This window comes from Corvus kubaryi, unplaced genomic scaffold (genome assembly GCF_017639235.1).
Source record: "Corvus kubaryi isolate FWS band 111438036 unplaced genomic scaffold, C.kubaryi_AGA036_p1.0 76, whole genome shotgun sequence".
NCBI lineage: Eukaryota > Metazoa > Chordata > Aves > Passeriformes > Corvidae > Corvus > Corvus kubaryi.
This window is the reverse complement of record NW_024582063.1, coordinates 9,694,190-9,718,853: the sequence shown is the minus strand read 5'-3', so window position 1 is coordinate 9,718,853 and position 24,664 is coordinate 9,694,190. Positions and strand designations below refer to the sequence as shown.

General features: G+C 42.5%; 1 protein-coding gene across 1 annotated transcript in view; it reads right to left on the bottom strand.

Moving 5' to 3' along the window:
• KCNH1 (potassium voltage-gated channel subfamily H member 1) overlaps positions 1 to 24,664 on the bottom strand; it is a 166,709-nt gene that overhangs the window by 10,074 nt on the left and 131,971 nt on the right. The gene's annotated exons all lie outside the window — the stretch shown is intronic.

Here is a 24,664-nt window from a genome sequence, read left to right as displayed (position 1 = left end):
AATTAACTCCGTTTTGGATTTTTTTCTGCCTTTTTTAAAGATTAAATGCAAGTCCTTATAAATAAAAATACAAATAACTTTAAAATGGACTCTTTTCTTACAAATGCTGAGGAAAACACAGTTTTTAAGTGGTTAAACATCTGCAGCAGCAGCCAAGTTATTCAGAAAATCTGGTTGTTATGCCAATGGATGTACACCTGCTCCCACAAGCAGTAAGAAGGAAAAGAAGATAGATTTCATTTGTTGTAAGGAAGAGAAGTCTGGACCTACACAGATACTTTTGTGTGGAATTTTCATGTGGCTACAAATATGGACCTTAATCAAAGTTAAAACCCAAAATATTGTGGCAAAGAGCCCAAGACAGGACTTTTGGAACAGTCCTTCTTTATCTCTTTCTCCAAGCACTCACGTCTGTCTGGTAAGAGACAGTCCTTTGTACCTTCAAAATCTCCTAGCCTGTGTATCATACACTGCTTAAACACAGGGGACTTCACAAATTATGCAGTTCTCCACAACATCACACTCTTCAAGACCTAAGCACACAGAAAAAAACCTAGTGGGAGCATTTTAGCAGTGTGTCAAGACCAAAAGATGGACAAAGAACCTGAATTGAGATGAAATAACATGAAATTTAAACACCAGGCCTAAAGCTGCATGTTTCACACATCCCATCTCAAATCTCATCTCATAATTCTGTTTGTATTAAAAAGGTGCTGAATCTTGTGCCTCAACAGGGAAGCTGCCCAAGCTGCCAGAAATTGGATTATTGTGCAGGTATCAGCCTAGATTTGCCAAAAACTTGGAAAATAGCCCTGTTAGGCACAGATCCTTGCAACTGTACAAACATTTAACCAAGCCATGCAGTTACGATGACTCGATAACCATTTTATTTTTTGGAAAATGTAGTCAGAGACAAATGGAGAAATGTGCTGATATGTCCTGGTGCACTCCTGCTCCCCTATGTCCCCACAGCAGCACTCTCTCTGTGACCACATTCCTGCCTGTGCATGAGTCCTGTCCAAGAAAGGAGGACAGGGTTACACCAGGCATTTGTCCCTTTCCTTGGTATTACCTAGTTGTGAAGTCTTAAATGATTCTGGGTAAAGAGTCTGCCTCTTTTGAATCATCATAGAATTTTCAAGCTGTATTTCTAGAATCAATGTTTTTGTAGATTAAGGTCAAAGTATTAAAAAAATGACGTGGACATAAATGAATACTTGGTTGTCAAATGTGGAGTGCCCAGCAACTGTTACAAGGACCTTACTGTGCTCTGCACTGAAACCCAAGCATCAACTAAATAACAGAGCATGGACTTTATTTGTGAATGTGACTTTCATAATTTGTTTCTGATAAGACCAGAAGAACAGATGGCAATGTGACCCCCAGCATAAGGCAGCCATAGGATTGCTCTGAAGGGGCATTCCCTGGGAGGAATCTTGTTGCCACTAGATTGCATCTTTTAGAAAAACACCCAGTTTGATGGCAATGAAGAATCCATCATCACATCTTGATGAAAGATTGCTTCAATTTTTGATTCAAGGCTAAGTTTTATGGAACAACAGAACCATAGAATGGTTTGGAAGGGACCCTAAAGATCATCTAGTTCCAACCCCTCTGCCATGGGCAGGGACACCTTCCACTGGACCAGCTTGCTCAGAGCTCCATCCAATCTGGCCTTGAATGCTTCCAGGAATGGGGCATCCACAACTTGTTTGGGCAACCTGTTCCAGTGCCTCAGCACCCTCAGAGTAAAGAATTTCTTCCCAATATCTAATCTAAACCTACTCTCTTTCAGTTTGAAGCCATTCCCCCTTGTCCTGTCACTGCATGCTCTTGTAAAAAGTCCCTCTCTATCATTCTTTTAGGACCCCTTCAGGTACTGGAAGGCTGAAGGTCACCTGGAAGCCTTCTCCAGGCTGAACAATCCCAGTTCTCTCAGCCTTTCCTCACAGGAGAGAGAGGTGCTCTACTATGTTGTCCACTGTCTGCAGTTGTTCTTGTAATGAACAGCCCACTGCTGGTTGTTCACAAACCCCACCAGAATGGTGCTGCCTGCCAAGAGATGGCAAGTCACGTTCTTTGCCTCTCCTCACACTGCCAGGAAGGTAATCAACAGCAGGGCAAGGCAGGAATGATGTACTGGCAACCAGATTTTGGTCTTGTGTGCCAACACTGCATGAGACAGACTTAAAGATCACAGGATGCTACATTTAGACAAATTGTGAATATATTGAAAAGCTTACCCTGACAAATGCTGAAAGAGACCTGCCTGCACCTGAAGTAGAAAGGATCTTTTGGTCTTGTGCAAAAACATCCAAGGTTTTTTTCAACTCTGATTTGTAAGGACTGATCCAAGACCACAGGAATAGATAGAAAAATGGATTCCATCATGTTTTGAATCAGACTGTCATCATGGAGTTACAATTATGAGGCTCCTAGCCACAAAGCTGCTGCTATTATTAGCTCTGCAAGCTTCCCTTCTTTCCACCTCTATAGCATGCACAAATACTGCAAGATTTGGCAGGTCTTCCTCAGCATAACAGCAAGTAGCATGGCATTTTTCTCTGGTGCTTAATAATTCTCTTTCACAGATACAGCAACATTCCCAGAGTCTAGAAGTACCAGATATCATAAACAATTAAAAGCTTAAAATTACTTCATACAGTGCTCACAGAAAATGAACTTAAGTGTGAGGAAAACAATTGTGAAAAGGCATTCATTATTACACAGTCCATCTAGGATCTGCCAAGAACTGATGAAAATATCTTCAGGCTGATGTTAGTCCGATGAAAATTGGATCCAATCTTTCTTCCTTTTTTATTTAATTTTTTTTTTTGAGAAGCAAAAGGGGGAGTGGGGAATGGAAAGAGACAGAAGGCTTGACAATGAAAATGCTTTTGACACTGATGCTAAAGAAACCAAAGCTGCATGTGATCGACGTAGAGTGTGATGATGAAGAATCTCTATAGCAGTGTATTAGCAGGTGTGAGGGAAAAAGGAGCCTGTGTCTTTTGCAATTATGTGGGATGGCTTGTCAGAAAGGAGGGAATCACTGGTCCTACCTTCCCATGAAATACAGGATCAAGAGAATATGCAATAATGTTGCAGATGTCATTAAGTTCTCTCTAGTTTTACTGTCTGTAACAGCAGAATTTAGTTTCTGCTTCTGAAGAGGAATGAGAGTCTCTCCAGTTAAGGCCACATCCCTTCTGGACACTCCCAAATATTTCTAGTTTTGATTAATTATCTGAAAATTCAAAGCAAACTAAGATTTGGACGGTCCTGGCAGTGGGGCTGTGAAGGAGTTCTGGTACCAGGAGTGCCTCAGGGATCCCTGGGAGACACAAAGCCCAACAGCCAACATGTGGAGAGGCACAGCCCTTTGTGCTGTGGAGAGCCATCACCCTGCCCTTCAGACAGAGCAGTACCCACTTACTTCCCAAAAACCAGACTTCTGTGCACTTCATTAATAGACAAGTGCTTGGAAGAGACACAGCTTCATCATTTCATGAGCATCCAGGCTATCCAGATGAATAGAGGAAACAAGGGTTTCAGTCTCTACAGAAAAACATCTGGGCTAAATGTTACTGTCATGAGCACTATCAGCTTCAACAGTGCTGAAGCTCTTCTCTGTGACAGCCTGCTTTGTAGCCTAATTACAAGTTCTAGAAATACCAACTCAAATATTGGTGTTTAATCGTGTCACTATTACTTATTTACAAGCTCTGCACAACTCAAGGCTCTACTCCTCTATGTCAAACTCCTCATTCTAATTCATGTTTACAGGCTGTGCTAGTGTTGAGTGAAAAGGGAAAAGCTTTTACAAAAATACTACTGAAAATAAGTCAGAATTCTGTCTAAAGCAGTTAGTGGAAATAATAAAAAAACCCTGCCTGATCTGCAGCAGACTCCCTAGCAGGTTTTGAGGCATTAAGAGATGTCTCTTCCCCAAAACAGACTCTAAAACACTCTCAACAGTAAACTTAAGACAACTGCACAACTAAAAACTAAAAACCACACTGGTTTGGATAGACACAATTACAGCACATTAGCTAATTCAGCAACCTCCTCCACTAACATAGAAAGAATGCAAGAGAAATAGGGAAAAAGAAACCATTGAAATACATATATTGCTAAAGATCTACTAGAACGTCATTATTTTGAGATGAAAAGTAGCAATTACAAGTAAATACCTAATGTGCAGACAAGAGCTTCAGGGAAATTATGCCAGATCTGACTGGTGGAACATTATACCCCCTGAGAACTACTATGTCCATCAAAATGTGAAATGCTCTGTAGGAACTTCTTGTTTCTAGTAAAAGAGGAAAAAAGAATGTTTATGGGTTTTGACAGCCAAGTGTCAGCAGTTTCCAGCAGCAACTCCTATAAAATACTATTTTCATGTTTGTTTGGGGGCTTTTTTTGCAGGTTTTTTTCTTTTCTTTTTCAGCACATGGGTTGCTTTTCTAGCTGTGGGCAGACATCAGACACATTAACAGTTCATGTAGTGTCATGTTTTATTCCAGATCAACATACTACCTGCATTCTTGGGCAGAAAACACTGCCTCAAAAACTGCTTTAAGGAGAGCCCAAGGCACAGCAGGAACTTACCTCTCTGTCACCTAAATTACAACTATACAAAACGTCATATAATCTGTACAACGTGCCTTCTCAGGACTCAGAGTCTGTTTCTCCAAGCTCCCTGTGGCTTGCTGCCATTTACTGTTTCCTGGAAGAAACCAGGCAATTTGTGAGAGTCAAGGATTTGGGATTTTTTTTCCCCTCCTCTAACTCAGACACAATTTCACTTGAGATCTGAAATGGATGCAGAGGTTGTAGAGCTGAGAAAAGCAATGATGTGTTGAGGGAATAGTTAAGTTGTACAGTTTGCCTTCTGTGATTACATTTTGGACACTAGCTTGCCATTAAGATAGCTTCCTCTCAGCCAGTGTCTTCTTTTCATTCACTTGTTTTTCCTCCTGCTTTCACTTATCTGCATTCTGTCATTAGGCTTACAGTGATTGACAGGTATTTTACTTTCCAAGAGAGTAATCAAATGTATTTTCAAATGTATTCAAATTAATCAGAGCTTACCAAGAGCTTACGAGTCATTCAGCTGCCTTCGAATGCCCACTCACAAACCAATCCACACAAATACAATGCTTCGTGTTCCCAATGCACAAGGTTTGTTCAGCTCTTGAAATTATAAATTGAGAATTAAATTCAGATGAAAGTTCCCTGCATAAATTGCCAGAGATAACATGAACTCTCCTTTATGTGTCTCTCTCTGAGCTAACAGGCTTAAAGTTCAGCTATAATATTGAAGAAAAGCAAACTAACCTGCAGCCCTGCATGAAAAGAGAATAAATCTTCTACCCAAGTAGGTGGCCCAGTATGGCTGCACAGCCATGCACAGACAAGCACCCAGTGCCACTCAACTCGTCTGTCCTTTCCCTGTTCAAGAGCTTGGATAACATTATGTGAGAAGGAAACAAACTACTTATAACCGAATGAGAATCGGCAACAGAAAAATTGCATTGCTTACTATTTCCCAAAGCAGCTGTCAAACCCCTTCAGCCCTAACTAACAGCCAGGAGCTTAAAACATTGGAGGGAAGACAAGAGTTGACTGTAGTGAGGTGTTTCAGACCTTCTCATTACAAGAGCTCCTCTAAATTCGCAGTTCCTACAAACCCTCTCTGCCAGTTTCCCACGGTTCAGTTGCAGCTGGTGATGGTAAGTGATGGCCCTGTTTCCTTATCAGTTGTCAAAACTGATAGCTGTCTCCCATCTGCTAAATCCACAGGTGAGCTAATTAGAATAGCCAAGGACTGACTGATCCCTCCAAGTAACTTCACAGAGAATCGTTTAAAGCTGAATTTCTTGATTTTCTTTCAGCTGTTTTAGTTCTGTGAAAGCAGACACTTAAGTCCCAAGGTGAATGTAGATTCAAATACAGGCAGAGGTAGGTGCTCTCTCTCTTATCAGTGTATTTCATTCACACATCTCCAAGAGTTTTACAACCATTTCTCAATCCTCCCAATATGACCAGTGCCATTATTTTTATTACTTATGTAGCAGCAATGCTTAGGGTTGTATTGGGCTTTCAGTTTATATACACACAGAGCCAAGTGTCATTATTCAATGAGGTGAAATGGCCTGTTTCATGGGAAGACATCACAGGCCCAGCACATATTGCAGTCTCATGTCAGCTGCACGAGTATTTATCAGGAGTTGAACTGTTACATGTGCAAGACATCCCTTCCTGATACAACTGGTGAGAGTTCACCCTTACAAGTTCCAGATAAGAGATCCTCAGTACAATTTGTCAAGTGATTGCAGACACACTTAACTTAAACATTCATTAATTTCTCCTGAAGAAAACACCAGCTCTAGAAGAGGAAAACCAGGATAATTCAGCAGGAGAGCATTGTTTCTTCACAAGCAGACTGAAACCCTCGTTTTAAAAACATTTTCCATCACCTATATTCAAAAAATCACAAAGTTAGATCTCATTATTGAAAACCTCTACACACCTTTTACCAGGAGCAGTAGGAACCGCAAACTCCAGACTCCCTGAGATCATCAAATGGGAATCTAAACGCTGCCTTTGACCCAGCCTTCGTTTGTATCACATCTCTCCCTCTTACACAGATATGGGCAGACACACATTCACAGTGGTTCATTCATCCCCAAACACCTTTTCAATCATAATTCAGCTGCATTTGCAACCAGTTTTGTTAAAAGATTTTGTTTAGAAAAAGCATGTGCTTGCATTTGACTCTTGGACACCACAGTCATGGTTTTGTTTACCTTTTTTTCCTGAGTAGTTGAGAGTACTCATAGACAGCAGAAGGCAAATTCCCTTTTCCCCTCTGCCAAAAGGATTTGTCACCACATTATGGGACAAAACCTCAGTTCAAGTTCCGATGTGCACAGAGACACCAGGAGGGAAGCTCTCCCTCCCTTCCCTCCCTTGCCAGAGCTTTGTCCTGTGACCAGGTGACGGTGATGAGATGCCCGTCCACTGCAAGCGAGACACACGCCAGGATGGCTGAGGTTACCTCAGGGAAAGGTGTTCCAAGTCTCCCCTGAGCTTTCACTTCAGAAACACACACAGCAGGGCATCCTGCCTTCCACGCTACAGAGACATTCAGAGCCAGCGTTCCCTACAAGATGGGCTGAAGGAAGTTCTGCTTTTAAAAGTGAGGATTGGAACTGAGATCCCCCAGCTTCCCTCAGGCAGGTGACAGGACTGGTGCTCAGCCTGGAGACACAGGCCCTCACCAGGAGGTGGGACCCCCACATTCTGGCTCCTGCTTCAGCAAACGCCCTCACCACTGATTCAAAAGAAGAAAATCTCATCTGGGGAGACAGTGACACCTAATCCCAGAACTCCTTCTGGATAGCAGTTTTACCATTCTCTTCATCTTCTCAAATCAGTGAGAAAAATAAACTTCCTGAACCTGAAAACTATCCCAGTTTTATTGAATAGTGCCCTCCTTCTGCTCTGCAACTCTAACCCTTCATTTCCCCGAACTAAAATGTTTCATTTCATCTTACAGACAGCTTTTCATTTAAGCTTTCTCCTCTTCTCCTATTTTTCCACTTCACTGAGACAATGCAAAACATTTAATTTCATTTCGTAGGCAGGCAGGTTTGAAGAGTTCAGCTTCAGTAGCTTAAGTGAGGCAGAGCACAGAGTGTACGCTGACGTGGTTACATGCTTTTAAGTCATCAATAAAATACTGATTGTTTAACTATCGTGCTTTGCCATCTCTACCTCTTCCAGGTTCTAATGTCACACTGGGCTAAACTTAAATACCTCAAGTGACATCTCCTTGCTTCCTCCTAAGGAGCATTGTAAAATCAGTTTTCTCCTTGATCCCCTGTTCTGAGATAAGAGACAGATGTGACACAGAGCTTGCCCTTGAGCAAACTGCTTCTCTTCTACTGGCAGTAGTGGGACATGAAGCCTTAACCTCTAAGCATCACTGAAATGGGATATATTTTAGTTTCAGACTTGTACTAGTATCGAGGAGAAGCCACCACCAAAGTCATATCTCAGTGATGAGTGATTATGAGAGCACTGAAGCTTTGTAATCTCAGCTTAACTCCTCCTCACACTGCATCACAGGCTCTTTAGTTCCCCATGTGCATTCATGCTTTATATTTACATAGCATAATCTTCTTATTTTTAAAAGAAGAGAGGCAACTTTCAAGGAGCTTGTCATTTTATGTTTTGTTACCCATTTTCTAGTCTCATCTTTCACATGAACTGATTCTTATCGCAAGTGTAGGAATGTAAAACACCATCATCCTGATCAGAAATAAAGTCTGTAAGCAGCATGCTGTACTCTCATTTTCCTGAAAAAGGGAAGAACGGCAGCCATGGAGAGGTTGGAGAAGCTGCTGGAAGTCAGGTGGGTTTCATGTTGCCACAGACCCACGGCAGGTGCTGTGACATTCTGATTTGTCACCACCACATTGCGAAGTTGTGCTTGTGGAGAGGAAGTAAAAGTTTTCCATGTCCCTCATATAACTTGGGGGACACAACCAGGGCCTCAGGCATTTGAGATACAGTTGGGAACAGTTCCCAGTGCAAAGCATACCCTAAGAGTAGACATTTCAATGGTGCTGTAAAGTTTTTCTGTTATGACAATGACTGTACTTGACTACAGTATACTAATTTGTTTACTTGCTCAGAATTAAGCAAACAAAGGTAAAAATCCCTCTCTTCATGTCTCCCTGTGAGCTCTTCTCTCCTTTCTGCTCTCTCTTATGCCTTTGTAAGGCATCTAGTCTGCAAGAATTACTAGTCAAAAAATTCAGTTAAATTTGTCCAGGTGAAAAGATGGATGATCCTATACCACAGGCATAGGCTGAGACATTAAAAATTTATATCAAGGAAAGGAAACCATTTCCTTAGCAACTGAAGAGTGCAGCAGACACTTCAGCAGTTAAGTACAGGTAGAAGTAATACCAGACTCCACAAAGAGAGTATTTCAATATAGTGGGAACAGTCATTTAATGGAAAATGCTATTTTGAGATCCAAAAAAGAGAGTGTTATCCAAAATAATGTTAGTCGTGGATCTAAACTCAAGGAAAGACAACACCAGATATGGTCCAGTGCATCCCCCTGAATGTGAGTAAACAATGCTTAGATCAATCTGTTGTGTGTGCATACCTGAGAAAGACACAGCTGGAAAATCTAACAGAGAGCTCAGAGAAAATAAAAGTGTTTGCACAAACAGCAAACCATGCCGAAGAATCTCTTCCTGACATTGTTTTCAACTAAGAGATTACAATCCTTGGAAACACAAAGCAGTCATCATTATATAACCAGCACCAGCAACTGAAAGCTGGATTTTGGCAATAGCTTCAGCATCCCACAGAAATGAAAAGTGCTCTTAATTTTTCACATAATGACATCCTAAACAAATGAACTGCTTGTAAGACCATTTCCTTTACTGCATAATAACCCCATTTCTCATGGGAACTCATCCACCATTTTGCATTTGCCACCTAACTTCTGTGCACCCACCTCCCTGCTGCAATCACAACTCAAGAGCAGGTGGACCCGAGCCATCGTCGTGGCGTTCTAATCACAGACTGTCTGGGGGCTGGGAAGGACTAACAGATTTTACAGGACTCAGAGGCTTGTCAAAGATACATCTCATCCTCCACCCCTGCTGTCCTCTCAAATGCCCCTGAACTCTCCCAACGTGCATCTTTATCACCACTCTGCCCACAGCATAGATTTACATCAGGCTTTATCTGGCTCTGTCCAACAGGGGCCCCACTGCAGAGGTTTTGGCACCAGATTCATAGAAAGCAGCTACGGTGCTTTCAGACCTCCATCAGGTTTCTCAGAAGTCCACAGGACAAAACATTTTATCTGGCGATGAAACGGCACAATTCCTACAACTCCTGGCTTGGGGCCTCCATGCTGACCCTGCTGAAGCAAGCCTGCACATGCACACACCTGGGCTACTCTGCACAAAGCAGGTTTGCATGCTTTTAATTTATCCATTTCCCACCACTTGGAGCTACTATTATATACCAAGTAAAATCTAGAGAAACTTTAAAGATGTGACTTCCAACCCTCCCTTCATGATTTTCATCTAATGCTGCACTTTCTAGCAAATGCTTGACTGCAAAGGCACGGAAGGGGCAAAGAGATGGTGCATTCATTACACCAGCACACTGGCAAATTTGCTTCATATTCAGATGGAAACCATTTGGCTCAGAAGCATCATTGCATAGTAAATCAGCTGTAATTTCCATTATTCTCATTGTGCTACAGGGGCATCCAGCCCAAAACGCCTGTTTGGCTGAAGTGGATGGAGCCACCAGGCAACTGCTGGATCCAGCTTTTGTTCTTCAGTGACAGAAGGCTCTAGAAAATGCTGTCAAGGAGGGCATGGCAATGCTGGCAGAGATCATTTAATCTCCCTAAACTCTGAAACCTGCTCACTTACAACTTCGATCTGATGCCAGCTCTCAGGACAAGAGTCCTCCTAGCAGGATGCCAGTACTGGAGCATCTCCTGATGCGCCGCATGCTTTCATTACGTGGAAAAGCTGTCCTCCAGCTCAGTGGTGGGGAATGAACTGCCCCACTGTGCTCCTCACCTGGGTGCCTGTCCCCATCCTCAGAGCAGAGTCCTCACGACCACCAGCCCCACAAACAGAGAGTGACACATCAATATGCAGGGCAAGCGTGGTGTCCTCGCTGCAGAGCAGCATAGAGAGGGGGAGGCAACATGCTCAAGGGCTCTCACTGCCTCCAAAAAGTGTCTGAGAACAGTAAATACACTGTCTGCCTTTGCTCTCTCAAAGCCAGGTCTTGCACCAAAGGAGGTCAAGAATTAAAATACTTGCCAACAGCCCTCTTCTCTCCCTGTCTGCTCCCCAAAGCTCAGCAGCAGAACAGGCAGAGCACAAAAACCTTTTTCCGGCACACGAAGTTGAACCCGTAAGGCCCCTCTCTCATGCACAGACAGTAGGGAGTGCTGGAGATCACCAAATTCACCTGCAGCCCATTTATCTCTAACACAGTGCCAGGCCTGAAACGTCTTAGAAGAGCTTGGGAAAAAAAAAAAAAGGAAACTATAATAATTAAAATAAATATATTTGACCTCTCAAATCCTAGAAGGCCCTTGGGAAGATTTGTCAGCAATGTCCTCTGCTGCTGAACACAGGCACTGGGAGGAGCAGGAGCTGCCTGCATGGGTGTGATGAGCAGGGTGGTGGGAGGTCTGCAGGCAGATGTGCAGACCTTGGCAGCACATGAGCTCAGCTGCTAACAGGCATTCCCGTGCAGACAGATGCAATAACTTCCCCAGCAGCTCCAAGCTCTAAGATATGTTTCAGTTGGGATGTTGGACTAAATGAAAACACCATTTGAACAAGTAGTGCTCAGGAATCTTTTCAATTTTATTTGCAAATTCACTTCCCCCCCAACAATCTGTCTTACCCAGTTAGAAAGAGCCCAATCCAGCTGCTATTAGATATTTTTCTAACAGGACAGTTTGCCAGATCTGGAATTTGAAACAGATTTTGTCTTTAATATTCCTTTTACTTAGTATTTGCTGTTTCATACATGACTTCTTAGGAAATGCGGTTCATTAATAAAGAGGATTATTTCTAGAACATTAGTTTGCATTAAACCAGCTAGAATTCAAAATGCTGCTCTTCAAAATCACTATCCGCAGAATACTGTAAATTGAAGAGCTGTTGCTTCAGTAAGTCATGCAATTTTTTAGCTTTTATCTTAAATATGACTATGTATCATCACCTGCTCTGCAGCCCAGCTGCCCCCAGCACACCGTCTGGAACTCAGCTTGCTAAAAATAAGAGTTACAGCATCATCTTCTGATTTTCCTTGCTTTGCTTTGTTTTTTTTTAATACATTTATAGCATCTGCATCCAACCTTCCAGTCTTGTTCAGGTGCAGGGGTGATTAAAAGAAGATCCTTTTAATATTGTTATTAGAACTTCTCCCCTGTGAGAGGCCCAGGTTTGCTGCTTAAAGGATGTAGAGCTGCCCATGAACAGCTGGCTGCCTGCTGCTGCTCTAATGTGCAGATCCAGAAGGACTCAGCAGAGGCACAGGATGCTGCCATCGCTCCCTGTTAACTGAGTCAAATTACTTCACAGGGCATATTGTAACTAATCAGCACACAAACCTCATCTTTGCCCAGCTCAAGAGAAGAGGATTCCCCAGAGGGAAGGCAGAAGGTTTTCTGTCTTAATAGATGTTTGGCATATCATATTGCATTTGATTACCTTCTTAAATACATCATTTGCTGGATACATCTACCGTATCAGAACTTTGAAGAAGCAGTCATCAGGCAGACAATGCAATTCAGATAAAGAGGAGAATCTTTATCTTTTAGCCTGTGCCTTAGGGCAGGAAGAATCTAGGCTTATCTCTGCAAAGGCATCCAGCTCTGAAAACACTAGGTCCTTGTGCCTGCATCGGTTACTGAAACTGCATCTTGCCAAATGATCTCCAGCACTGGTGCTAAAGCAGTGAGTCACTCCCAATTGCCCGAGACTTTCCAAGGCATTTACAAGCTTCAATACAGCATTCTGTGCTTTTTCACAGAGAGGCTTCTTCACATTCAGACCTGCTCAAGGACAAACCTACAGCAAGCAACTACTGACAGCAAAGCAGTGCTGAGACACCCCAAAATTTGTTGTTGCTGTTGGCTTTGTAGTTGGTTCTATTTTTCACAGTGTCAGAGGCTGAGCACTACCACATTAGTGCTGCATCCAGGACTGGGCTGGGCTCAACCCTGAATGGGAGGCAGGGTGAGGAAGGAGTGCAGGGGCTCTGCTGCCAGGTTCATGCAGCAATTCACTGACCAATCACCACATCTCAGATGTGAACCTCTACTCAACCCCAATGAAGTGGGAGTATGATGGCAAGGCTGCTCAGTCTGATGGCAAGGGTACCTCAGGAGACACAAAGAATCCTCCCGAACTGCATGAAAACATTTTGATGACAGTGGTGACACCTGCCAAAGAGATGAAATCACACTCCAAACAGGCCACATTACCCTTTCTCTACACACAGACCATTAATTCTCCTAGCTGCAGTCTGGCATGATGATGACATATCTATTTTATGGAAAGGGAGCAAAAGACAGAAGAAAATAAATTATTTCTTAAAGGCTGCCACCGACATCATTTTGCAGAGATGTGGACTAGTATCTCCGAAGTCTCATAATAATACACTACCCAAAGGTTGCTCTTCCTCTTGTAGGCTTGGACTAAGTGATCAGAAGTTGTCTACGATAGCAGGCACTTACTGATACCAGGCACTGCAGAGGTCCTGCAGGACTCAAGTGCTGCACAGTGTCTGCAGACTGAGGCACTGATAGGGTGATCCGGCTACGCCTCACTGGGTTTGTCGCTAGCCACACACACAGGAGGTAAACTCAGAAGGCCTGTGGCTAACCAAAATGCCTCCAAACACAGCCACAATTCACAGACCAAGCACCCAAGTGGAATATTGACTGGCCTATGTCCTCACTTTGACTGCAGGAACAAATCAGGCAACAAATTTGCAAATGCATCATCCACTGCATTGAGATGTGTTTTGCATGTAAGGGAACCAGGACTGGGATACTTCAGACTCTCTGTGGCTGAATGCAGTATCTCATCTATTTTTGTTTTTTGCTGATTTGCCCTGACCAAAGGCATGAGGGTCAGGAGTCAGGACAGAGCTGTGCTTACTACTGGGAAGGTCAGCACTCCTGGGCAGTGCAGGATGCAATGGGAAAATTCATCACCTCCGATGAGGCCATTGCTCCAGTGAGGTCTTTTAAACTCAGATGGTTATAAAAGGAGACCTAAACGCCTGACCAGGTGAGGGCGACAGTTCTACTGTCTCCTTTATGTTCTCAAAGATGAGATAGGGTCTGCGCCCTGCTGCATGTCTTCCCTCTTCCCAAACTTCACTGCCAGATTGAGCCCTAAATTTTGTGTTTAATTATAGCTGATGGCACCCTCTTAGCACTGGCAGTTTTAGGCAACAAGCAGATGTCACCGTGCCTCTAACACATTGGTGGACATAGCTTTAAAGCATCATGATTTTGTTGAAAACATCTCCAGTTTGTATTAGTATTACAAAACCAAGCAAGTAGAATAGACACAAAGTTCAAAGTGTTTAACAGATAACAAATGCTGCTTCACAACACCCAGGAAATATGTGTCACAAACAAAAGGCTTGGCAAATCAAAGCCTGGCCTCAGCTGAGGAACCATCCATACCATCCATTTCCTGGCCGCTTTCTATCAATTCAGTAAATATCTTGTCTCCTGCACTCTGTCATATATAGGAAATGGTCCCAAAATCAACATAAAAATAACTGTCAGAAGGAAAAAAACCCTACAAATAATTCAATTAAAGTAACTGTCAAATTTTTACAGGAGTTTTGATACTGAGATGAATCACCATACTCAAACCCCTCCACAGGACAATTCCAGCATCTCTTAACTTTTTAGGTCTTCTCTCCCTATCTACGAAGATTTTTTTTTAAGATTGGATCTAGATTTAAGTCCAGCTATAGTGTCGAGGTCACTAAAGATGTTTGGGTATGCTCCGGGAGCTCCAGCAGTCACTGTCCCCCTCACAGAAGGCTCCAAGACAAGAGCATTCCAAAGTTCCCACTGATGTAATGACAGTGAGGAGGAAGACAGAAGGTGTATGTGAAGCCCTTAATTCCGACTGGAAAACTAAGCACTGTCAAAAAGCAATCTTCCTGCACACATAAGAACCAGTAAAAAATACCAGTAAATTACATACTTTAGGATTTGATCTAAAATTTGTAAGCAACAGCAGTGAATTTCACCTTTTTTGCAGGTTTGTTGGGTTTTTTGGGGTTTGTTTTTTGTTTTTTTTTGTTTGTTGGTTTTTGGAATTTTTTACTACCGATCTAGGCTGTGGAACAAGCCTTAGTCTCTCAAACACCTTTTACCTGGGAATCTTAAGTAGATTCAACTTTGTAACATCTTCTGAGGCAAGGAAAACACTGCTTTTGCTGCCTGACTGGAGAGAAAAGAGAGTGAATAATCAGCCTAGCCTTTAAACTAGATGCCTGCAGTAGAAAGAAAAGCAATCCTTGTTTTAGCAGCAATACAGGATGTTCACTGTAAGAATAAATGTTCAAAGGAGTCATATATGCTTGCAGAACAGTTATAGATAGTGCACTGAATTACCAGTGCAGTAAATAAATTACTTTGACTTGTGTAATACAACAGGAATGAGAGGTCCCTACTTTTAGTTCACTGTGATGGGCTGCTTCCAAGCAAAAACAAAGACATGGTGGTAAAGCATCAAACTGCTACCATCATAATGGAAAAGTTAGGGCATTAATTTGACCATGCTTTACCAGACCTATGCACAGATAAAATAATTCACTTCAGGTAAATGCAAATGGATTTAACTCCCACAATGGTGTGCAGGTCCCACAAATTTCCATTACTGTAAAGAAGCTCATATTGCAAGGTTAAATTTCTCAGGTAGAAAATACTGCACCTATAAAGTATGCAATTCCAGAGACCATAGAATGCTTTGGTTTGGAAGGGGCCTTTAAAGGTCATCTAGTTCCAAAGCCCTTACCATGGGCAAGAACATCTTCCACTAGACCAGGCTGCTCAGAGCCCCATACAACCTGATGTTGAAAATTCTAGGGATGGGGCACCTACAACTTCTCTGGTCAACCGGTTCCAGTGCCTCACCACCCTCACAGTGAAGAATTTCTTCCTAACATCTAATCTAAACCTACCACCTTTCAGTTTGAAGCCATTGCCCCTTGTCCTATCACTACCTGCCCTTTTTAAAATTCCCTTTCCAGCTACTGGAAGGTGCTCAAAGGTCTCTCAGAGCCTTCTCTTCTCCAGACGGAACAATCGTATCTCTCTCAGCCCATCTGCAGAGGAGAGGTGCTCCAGCACCCTGATTATCTTTGTGGCCTCTCTGGACTCATTCCAACAGGTCCAAATCCTTCCCATGTTGGAGGTCCCAGAGCTGCAAGCATTATCTTTCAATCACCAGAAGATAATACTTCAGTTTCTGAGTGCTGGGGCATCCCAGCAATTTCAAAATCAAAACCAGTTTGATTTAAAAGCTTAAACAGCTAAATTCTCAATGGAGCTGAACACCCTCAATCTCCCCATGGCTCAGTGGCTACCCCAAGTGCTCGTCACTGACCTTAAGCAGTTTCTCAGCCTCTGAAAACCCCCAGGCATCCCTCCCTCACACACACTCAGAGGCAGGCTCAGAAACTGCACTGGGGTGAGGCTCAGGCAGACCTGCAGCATTAAGAAACCTCAAGCTCTGGTTGCCTCTGACAACCCTCCTGTCTGCCACGTTTCTTATGAAAGCCCTGCCCTCTAGCCCAGGGCTCCTGTGCTGATGAGCAGTGCTGAGTTCACCAGGTGCTATTTTTCACACGGCTTTGCATGACCTGTCTATCAGCCAGCAGCATCCAAACTCTGCACAGCCAACAGAATCATTTCCTCATGGACTTTCTGTGCTGCAGTAGCTTTATCCTTTCCAAAGATTAATGAATTCCCCTTTGCAGTGCCCTGTGACATTTTACTACCCATTTACCCACAGAAGAAGGATTGCAAGTCTGCTCCTAGTATGTACTCATGCTTTATAATCAAGCCAGACTGTTTCTGTAATATCAGTACATGCAGTTCATCCTTTAACTTAAATCAATATGGATCAAAACAGGTTATGACCTCTATGCAAAAAACCGCCAGGTTTGAGACAGTCTGTGAACAGCTGTATGGATTTTGTTGAGCCTGAAGGATAACTTTGTCAAAAGCATGGAAAGTTGCACATTTTCAAGTAGTCAGAAAAGAATGGAAATGCCATCAGCTAGTGTCAGTGCAAGTGCACCTCTCAGGAACGCCAGAAACTAAGTAGGATTGGGGAAATGATTAAAGCATACTGCAGTGCAACACTCACACAGACACCTCAACCCATACTCCTATATATATATATAAAAGTAAGAATTTAGGGAGAAACTATCGAACTATACTGTGATCTGTCTTCTTGTAAGATAGGTGCTTGTCTTTTGTCTAGGCAGCTCTTTAGGAAGAGCCAGGTGGGAGGAAGAAACAGCAATTGGAAGCAAAGGATTTCCTGAGAATAAGAATTCTATTTTTAAGAAATCTTTAAAACATCCAAGAGAAACACAACTGCATGCGCATTGACCTTTTTTTCTTTTGTAATGAGAACCAGCCCTTGAAAATAAAATAATTTTTAAAACATTCTCCAAAAGCCTTTGCATGCTAGGCCAGTAGATATTTTCCTTAAGTCTAAGGAAAACTGAGACACAGCATAGCTATTACTCAAGAAAATGTGGCTTCCGAAATGTCTGGTTTACCAGTTTGATGCATTTACATTGAAGAATGTTAAAAGCCCCGTGCAACGGAACAGAAACATAAGAGGCATGAGTCAGCAATAGGACAGGATCATCTTTCTTTTGATTTAAAAGAGCTTGAAGAAACTCTGAAACATAGAAGGATTCAGATGTAAGCAATTTGAAGAAGATTGTAATTTTTTCAATCTATACAGTGGGGACTGACTGGACAGAATTAATGGGTGTTTTGCAAAAGCCCTGCAGTCATAGTAAGATGATTCATGCTACACTGTTCTTATAGAGCATATGTGTATGGAAATCTGTATATCATATTTAAATGCCACAATATATTCACATTGTATGCAAGATTTCATGGGATCAGAGCAGGAAAGCTTTTCTACACTGAAAAAACATCATTTGCATTTTATTTTAATACAATTGATACCAAGCAAAGAACAGTTTGACATGCTGTGTAAAGCCACCCTCACCCTGAAAAGAAGGAATTGTCAGCTTTCCAACAGGTACCTGCTGTAACTCTGCACTACGGAGATGAGATGGCTAATGGGGATTTCATTCAATGAGATGGCTAGTGGGGATTTCACTCAAAACAGGCAGTGAGACACCACTGAGCTCCAGTAAGCAGCTACTTCTACTGCTGATGACAGGATAATGCAAGAATATCCTGGAAAGATAATTTTTTGAGAAAAACTCCCAGTTTTTGTTGTTTGGCTTTTTTTTTTAATCAGATGATGTGGATAAACTGTAGTCAGCTCATTTCAGATGATACAGAAAGGCCAGACTTCTGAGACTGGCCACACAGAACCACAGGTTTCCTCAGTCTCTGGACTTGTTCCGCCACCAGTGGCATTCATAGAATCATACAATCGTAGAATAGTTTGGGTTGGAAGTGGCCTTTAAAGGTCCCCTAGTCGGGCCCTCCTGCAATGAGCAGGGACATCTTCAACTAGATCAGGGTGCTTAGAGACCCATCCAATCTGACCTTGAATTTTTCCAGGGATGGGGCCTCTGCCATCTCTCTGGGAAACTTGTGCTAGTGCCTCACCACCCTCATGCAAAAAATTTCTTCCTTATATCTAGTCTCAATCTACCTTCTTTTAGTTTAAAACCATTAACACATGTCCTGTTGCCATAGGCCCTACTAAAAAATCTGTCTCCATCTTATATACCCCTATTCATATTCTCCTATTCTTATTTTTAGGAAAACATAGTTGGAACATCTCTGTGAAGCATCACAGCATGATTGCAACACTCCCAAAAGAAAACTGTAGGGTGGGTATGGAACAGAAGCCAAGCTTCTTAAGCCAGAGTGAAATTAAATGTGTGACAAAATGGTTGAAGTGAGGATACCTGATCCTCAACATATCAAGATGGCAACTTGATTGTTTGGTGTACTAGAATCACATTTTCAGAAGTCTATTTAATCCCTTACAGATGTCATCGCTTTGTTCTGGTTTTCCTGCTAGACTGAAATCAGTTATCTCATACATTTTTAATTATTTTGTCCAAAACAGAACTTATTCTCCATTGGTTCAATCACTCTTTACAATGAAAATTTTAGAGGAGATCATTTTGCCCTGGCTTCACTTCTTTTATTCTGTGGGAAGGATGAGGATGCTGAAAAGGGGCTTATAAACCTGCTGTCAGCAGAGCAGGGTCTCCTCCAGTGACAGTGCTGTGACAGAAGCTACAGGCTGCCTTCCTGCATGGCCACTTGCATTGGGAAAACTACTCTGGACACAAAATGGTCAAGGACACAATGCTGCTACAGGTGGTACAAGGCCTGGGAGGTTGCCATGACACAGACAGGGCAACAGGTTTGCTAAATTTCACTATGGGCCTTTCCTGCCCTTGATATAGCCAATTTAGGAAGGACAAGCCCCAGTCAAACCTCCCAGAGGGGCAAGCTCAGCATAGCTTCACTGAAATTACTGGAATTGTCTAAAGAGGAAAGCAGTTACCCAACTAACTGAAACCCCTTTCAGTAGTAATAAAACTATACAAAAATATATCAGTGAAAAAAAAACTTAGTAATTTTGGAAGATACTCAACTCTTATCTCACTTCAGAGCTTGGCATCATCACATTTCTCTTACCAATTTCTCTAAAGAAGTTTCACAATATTTTTTGTTATCACAAATATAAATGTTACAAAATATCTTTAAAGCTTTAGTTGAAGTAACTTCTACAGCAAGCTGGAGTTGGGAGGCCAAGTGCAGCAAGCAGCTGTAGTTAGAGCCATACTAGAGTTCTGAGGACGCCTGAGACACACCACTTACAGGATTAAGTTCCCTACAAGTCACCAGCATGTCTGCTGAAGTGCTACATACCTTTACAGCATAAGCTTTGAAAGGAAAAAAAAGGTTTTGTGACAAATTAAAAGATTAAAAATTTCGAGTATCTGAGAGCATCTTACAGCAATGTTCAAAAGTTGCCTCCATGTGGTTATTATTTCTGCCTTTATTCACTGACCCACATCACTTCCTTACTGTGCTGGATGTTAAAGCCAATGAGAGCACAGCCTTTTTACATTCACATTTTGCTCAGTCTGAATCTTTAAATGTCCCTATTTCACCATTCAAGATAAGTAAAAAAGTCCTACTGAACAGCAGTGCACAAATGAGTAATACTGCTGCCTATTGGATTAATCTTTAATTTATCTTCCTCACCTGAGGGATGCTTTAAAGCATCAGTTTAGGCTCAGACCTGCAGTACCAACCTGCTACAAAATTAACACACTAAGATGCAGCCCAAGCCTGCATTTTGGAGAGATGTAACTCTAGGGAGTGAGAAGTGGTCAGGAACCCACCTAACCCATTACCATTCTGTCCTGCCTTTCAAATCCTACCAAAGCTGGTGAGGAAGGCAAGTGTGTGCATACAAGTGCTGTTCTGGGTCTCTCTTCCCGCTCTAGAAAGGAGCTCCTTTGAGGTTTGCTGGTCCAAAGGGTAGGTGCGGATGTTCAAAATTTGGATGAGCATTTCCTTGGAGTTTTTAAAAGTGCAGACATGGAGGGGGTTTTGTTTGGTTTTGGTTTTGTTTTGTTGGGGTTTAGTATCTCCGCAAATCAGGTCCAAAACCAAAATACAGCACTAGAGAGGCATATTATGGGCTTGTGGCTTCAGAATCCAAAAGACCTTATTAAAACACTTCTCACAGATACACACTGGATTTCCTATGAAGTAGATAAAGTCTTATTCCACTACTGGTCTGGTGACTCAAGAGAATACAATGCCAGTTTTCTTCATTGCAGTGCTTTGGCATTTAAACAGGTAAAAGATACTGCTCAGGCTCAATAAAATGGGAAATACAGGCCTTATTGCTCATCCTTATGAGATGAGCAGAAAGGGTACAACTTTTTAACCTTTTTTTTAATAACACTGCATTTGTTCAATTGCTGCTGAAAAAAACCTTCTCGTGCTTATATTAGCAGGCGTTTTTTGCATGATTTGTCCTCAATTCAGACATAAGACCCACGAAATGCCATTACAAAAAACAAATTAGTGGTTTAGGACAGAGCAAAGTGAGGGGACATCACAATTGAAACAACAAGATTATGCCTTGAGTGCATGACCCTTGTTTAAAATACTTCATTCACTTCTGCACGATGCTACCCTATAAAAAGGTCAGATCTACTGTATTACCAACCTATAAATAATTCAGGGTTATAAAGCTTCTTATCTTATGTTGAAAATGCAGAGGGCACACAAGAGTGCTTTCTGAATAAAGTCTTCATAAACCTTGCAGATCAGAGAACATTAAACTGTGCTGCCTCTACGCCAACCCCAAAGAATGATGCACTATTCCCTACAACAGGGCAGGTCCCTGGCTTCACTTGCACAAGGTCCCAGTGAAGATCCACTGCAAAGCTGCTCAGCCACCCCAGCTCCCAACCCACAGGCTGAGTGCACAGCCTAGGCTGGGCTCAAGAGCCAGAGAGAAACCTTGGATTCCCATGGCAGCTCTTTCACTCCAGAATTTGTGCCAGCACAAAAGAAGAGCCCGTGTTTTTCACAATGAGTTTTGGTTTAAATGCTTGGGAGAGAAAGATCCATCACCATAGACACAGATATTTATCAGAAATGAGGCTAATATTAACTCCATATGTCCATACTCTAAACCTGCTGCACCTGAAACTGAAATGTGAACACATTCTGCTGACAGCTCTGATGCCACTACCTGTACATTGCAATTTTCATGTAATGTTGCAACTTGCTTTCACTAGTTCCCTTAGCAGAGAAATTTTAAAGAGTAGCATCAGAATTTTTGTTTTCACAACTATTCCAAATATTGTAGCAAATGGCTTTTCAATTTGTTGAAGTAGACCTGATGTTAAACATCAACAGGCTAGCCATTTTAGAGTATTTATCATCTTCTGAAAATTGCCAACAAGAATTAAATCATCTTTCTTTTTTTCCTTACTTGTGACTTAGAAAATTCATTCTGATTCTGTATAAAACAGAATGAAGGAGATGGCTTTGAAAATGACTGGACTTTTATTAGCTAAATCAAAGCTAATTGCTTTTCTTTCTCAATGATGCTTTAAAATATTTGCAATAAAGCAAAAATATACCCTTAATCTGTTCGAACCATTTTTCTTCTTTATATATTTTCCCACTGTTTTTATGGATTAAAAAAGTGCTTCAATATGAAACATCTGTTTGACCTTAAAGCATACAATCTGTCCATTGTCCCCTATGGAAAACAGCAATTATATTGATTTTCCAGGTTTTTTTCCTTCTCTGCAATGGAAAATTGAAAATTACTTCAGCATGCTTAGACCTTAGACTAGACTTGTATGGCCCAGCTGGCAATTCTGTGGGCCACATTGATTCTTCAGGATTTTTTCTACCTGTGCAACTATCCTTTCCCCAGAAGAGATTGGGAACAGCTGTAGGGGATGAATGCTCAGCACTGACAGGTGACTCTGTGTTCTCCTACACCCCAAACTACAGTCACACATCCACTTTGGTGGCAGGAGTGGGGTTATGATGCACCTGAGATGCAGCCCACCACCAAAGAACACATTAGTGGGAATATGGGGGGAGACGGAGGGGAAGCACGATCCATCTCTAACAACTCATGGGGATGGACCTGCAATACTTGTATCTATATGCCACTATCACGACTGACTGTTTAAATATCTGCTGTGTGCTCTACAGGCATGCAAGAAGAAAAATCCTTGGTTTAAAAGACAGTGTGCTGTCCTGTGCTATACAGCTACCACACAGAGACCGCCTGGAACTGGCTCCTCACATCTTTGAGCACAAGCGTAGAGAAATGAACTACCTGCCTACCTGACTGGGGGCAAAACATGAGGGAGCCAGTCCCTGCCTCCTACTCTTATGAACCAGCCACCCAACACAATGGGGAAAAACTGCACTGGTCAGGTCAAGTAACAAACACAATGCTTCTCCTGGAGGCGGCAAATTACAATTTTCTTGGAACAAAGAGGAGAAGTGATAATTTTTTTTTGGATGGCAAATCCTTTCTAAGGTGCTGTGAGGAGCAGCACAGCTACATACTGCAATTTATAGAAAGATGATGCACTGTGACCAAAGCCCATACTCCCCAGGTTAAATCACTGCTTCTACAGGACTGAATTCTACCAGAGACCTACTGCAATCAATTGCATTCTCATAGAATTAGAACCCCAGAACATACAGTGGCAGAGCAGCATCTCAAATGGGAAGAGGAGAAGGAAGAAAGCCTACAAGGAGCAATTGTCATTACTTTCCTTTTCTCAGTATTATTGTTCCTTTTCACTTGTTTATCTTGTTCCAAAATTCTTATTTCTCATACAAAACAGGAAAGTGGGTCCCAAATGCATTATATAAGTGCCTCGATAATACAGTCTTAAAAATTTAAAATAAGTGCTTACAATGTTGTTTTCATTTTATTTTGGTGAGAGAAATAATTAATATTAATGCAGGGAACACAGTATCATTTTACATTCATTTTGTTAGCTGTTAAATTGCTGTACATCCCCCACTCACTCTTATTACTCATCGCTATTTTCCTGCTCCCGTGGTAGCTGTAGGAGTGAACTCTTGGCTGCTGTCTGTCCACAGCACGTAGCTGTCTCTCAGTCAGCTTTAGAGCGTTAGCAGTCATGCTCTGATAAATCTGCCACGGTAGGAACAGGATTTGGTCTTACATTACTTTAGCAGGATCAGAACTAAGCCTTGAATCCTCGCATAGGTTACACACACACACACACACACACACACACACAGACGTGCCAGCAAGCAAAGTACCTTCAGTGCTTCTAGAGCCCTGCAGCACCTCAGGTTTGCACCATTTGTTATTAAGGCTATTAGGCAATTCCGTGGACAGGAGTCCTGTGTTGTGTGAGTCATGGAGCAGGGATGGACCGGGGGTTCAAATGAGTGGGACTAAAGGAGCCCCACTGCGGCACCACAGCAGAGCCAGGGACAGTGTGTCTGCCCAGGGAAGGCACAAGGGATGCTGAGCACGAGGCATCATGCCAGCAGCCTGACCTGTCTCCTTGGCTGCTGCCACACACCAGGGACTGGCTAAAGTAAAGGTGATTGCAATGCCCAGCAAGCAGCTAAAAAGCACCGACAGCCCCTGTGCAGAGTTCTGCGGGTGGCAGCTGTGGCAACAGCACAGACTGGGTCCTGGGCTGCTTGAAGGCTTGAGGCTTTCCAGGAGGCTTTCTCCTCGCAGTCCCTGTGCTGAATGCCTGCTCTGGCAGCCCTGGCCAAGCCTCCTTCCAGGTGCATGGGAGAGGAGCATAAAGGGACACAACCTGCATCAAACCCCTTGTGTGGATATACCCTTAACCCATGATTCGGGGAACAGGAAAGCTTCCACTAATCACCATGGTAATTAGTTTTGCCTCAGAGAGCCAAACATCTCACCTATCCAGCTGCAAAGACATGGCCCCTCCCACACGCTACAGAAATGGTGTGAGAGCAAACAGTATGTTCTGGAGATCCCACAGCACGGGACAAAATTTGCCTTGAGGACTTCCACTGAAGCTTCCTGTCATCCTCCAAAGACAACTGTGGCTTCATGTCAGCACAGACAAGCGTGATCCCCAGGTGGGGCAGAACTGTAGGTACAAGGTGAAGTTACAACTGGCCATAGCTACAGGTATCTCTTACTCCACAAAAGCAGAGCTGTACAGAGATAAGCTATCACAGCAATATGTAAAATGGAAAAGCCTATTTTGTGCAAAACACGCAGCAACAGAAGGATGTAATGGACACATCTACTGCTTTGTTTTCAAAGGAAAT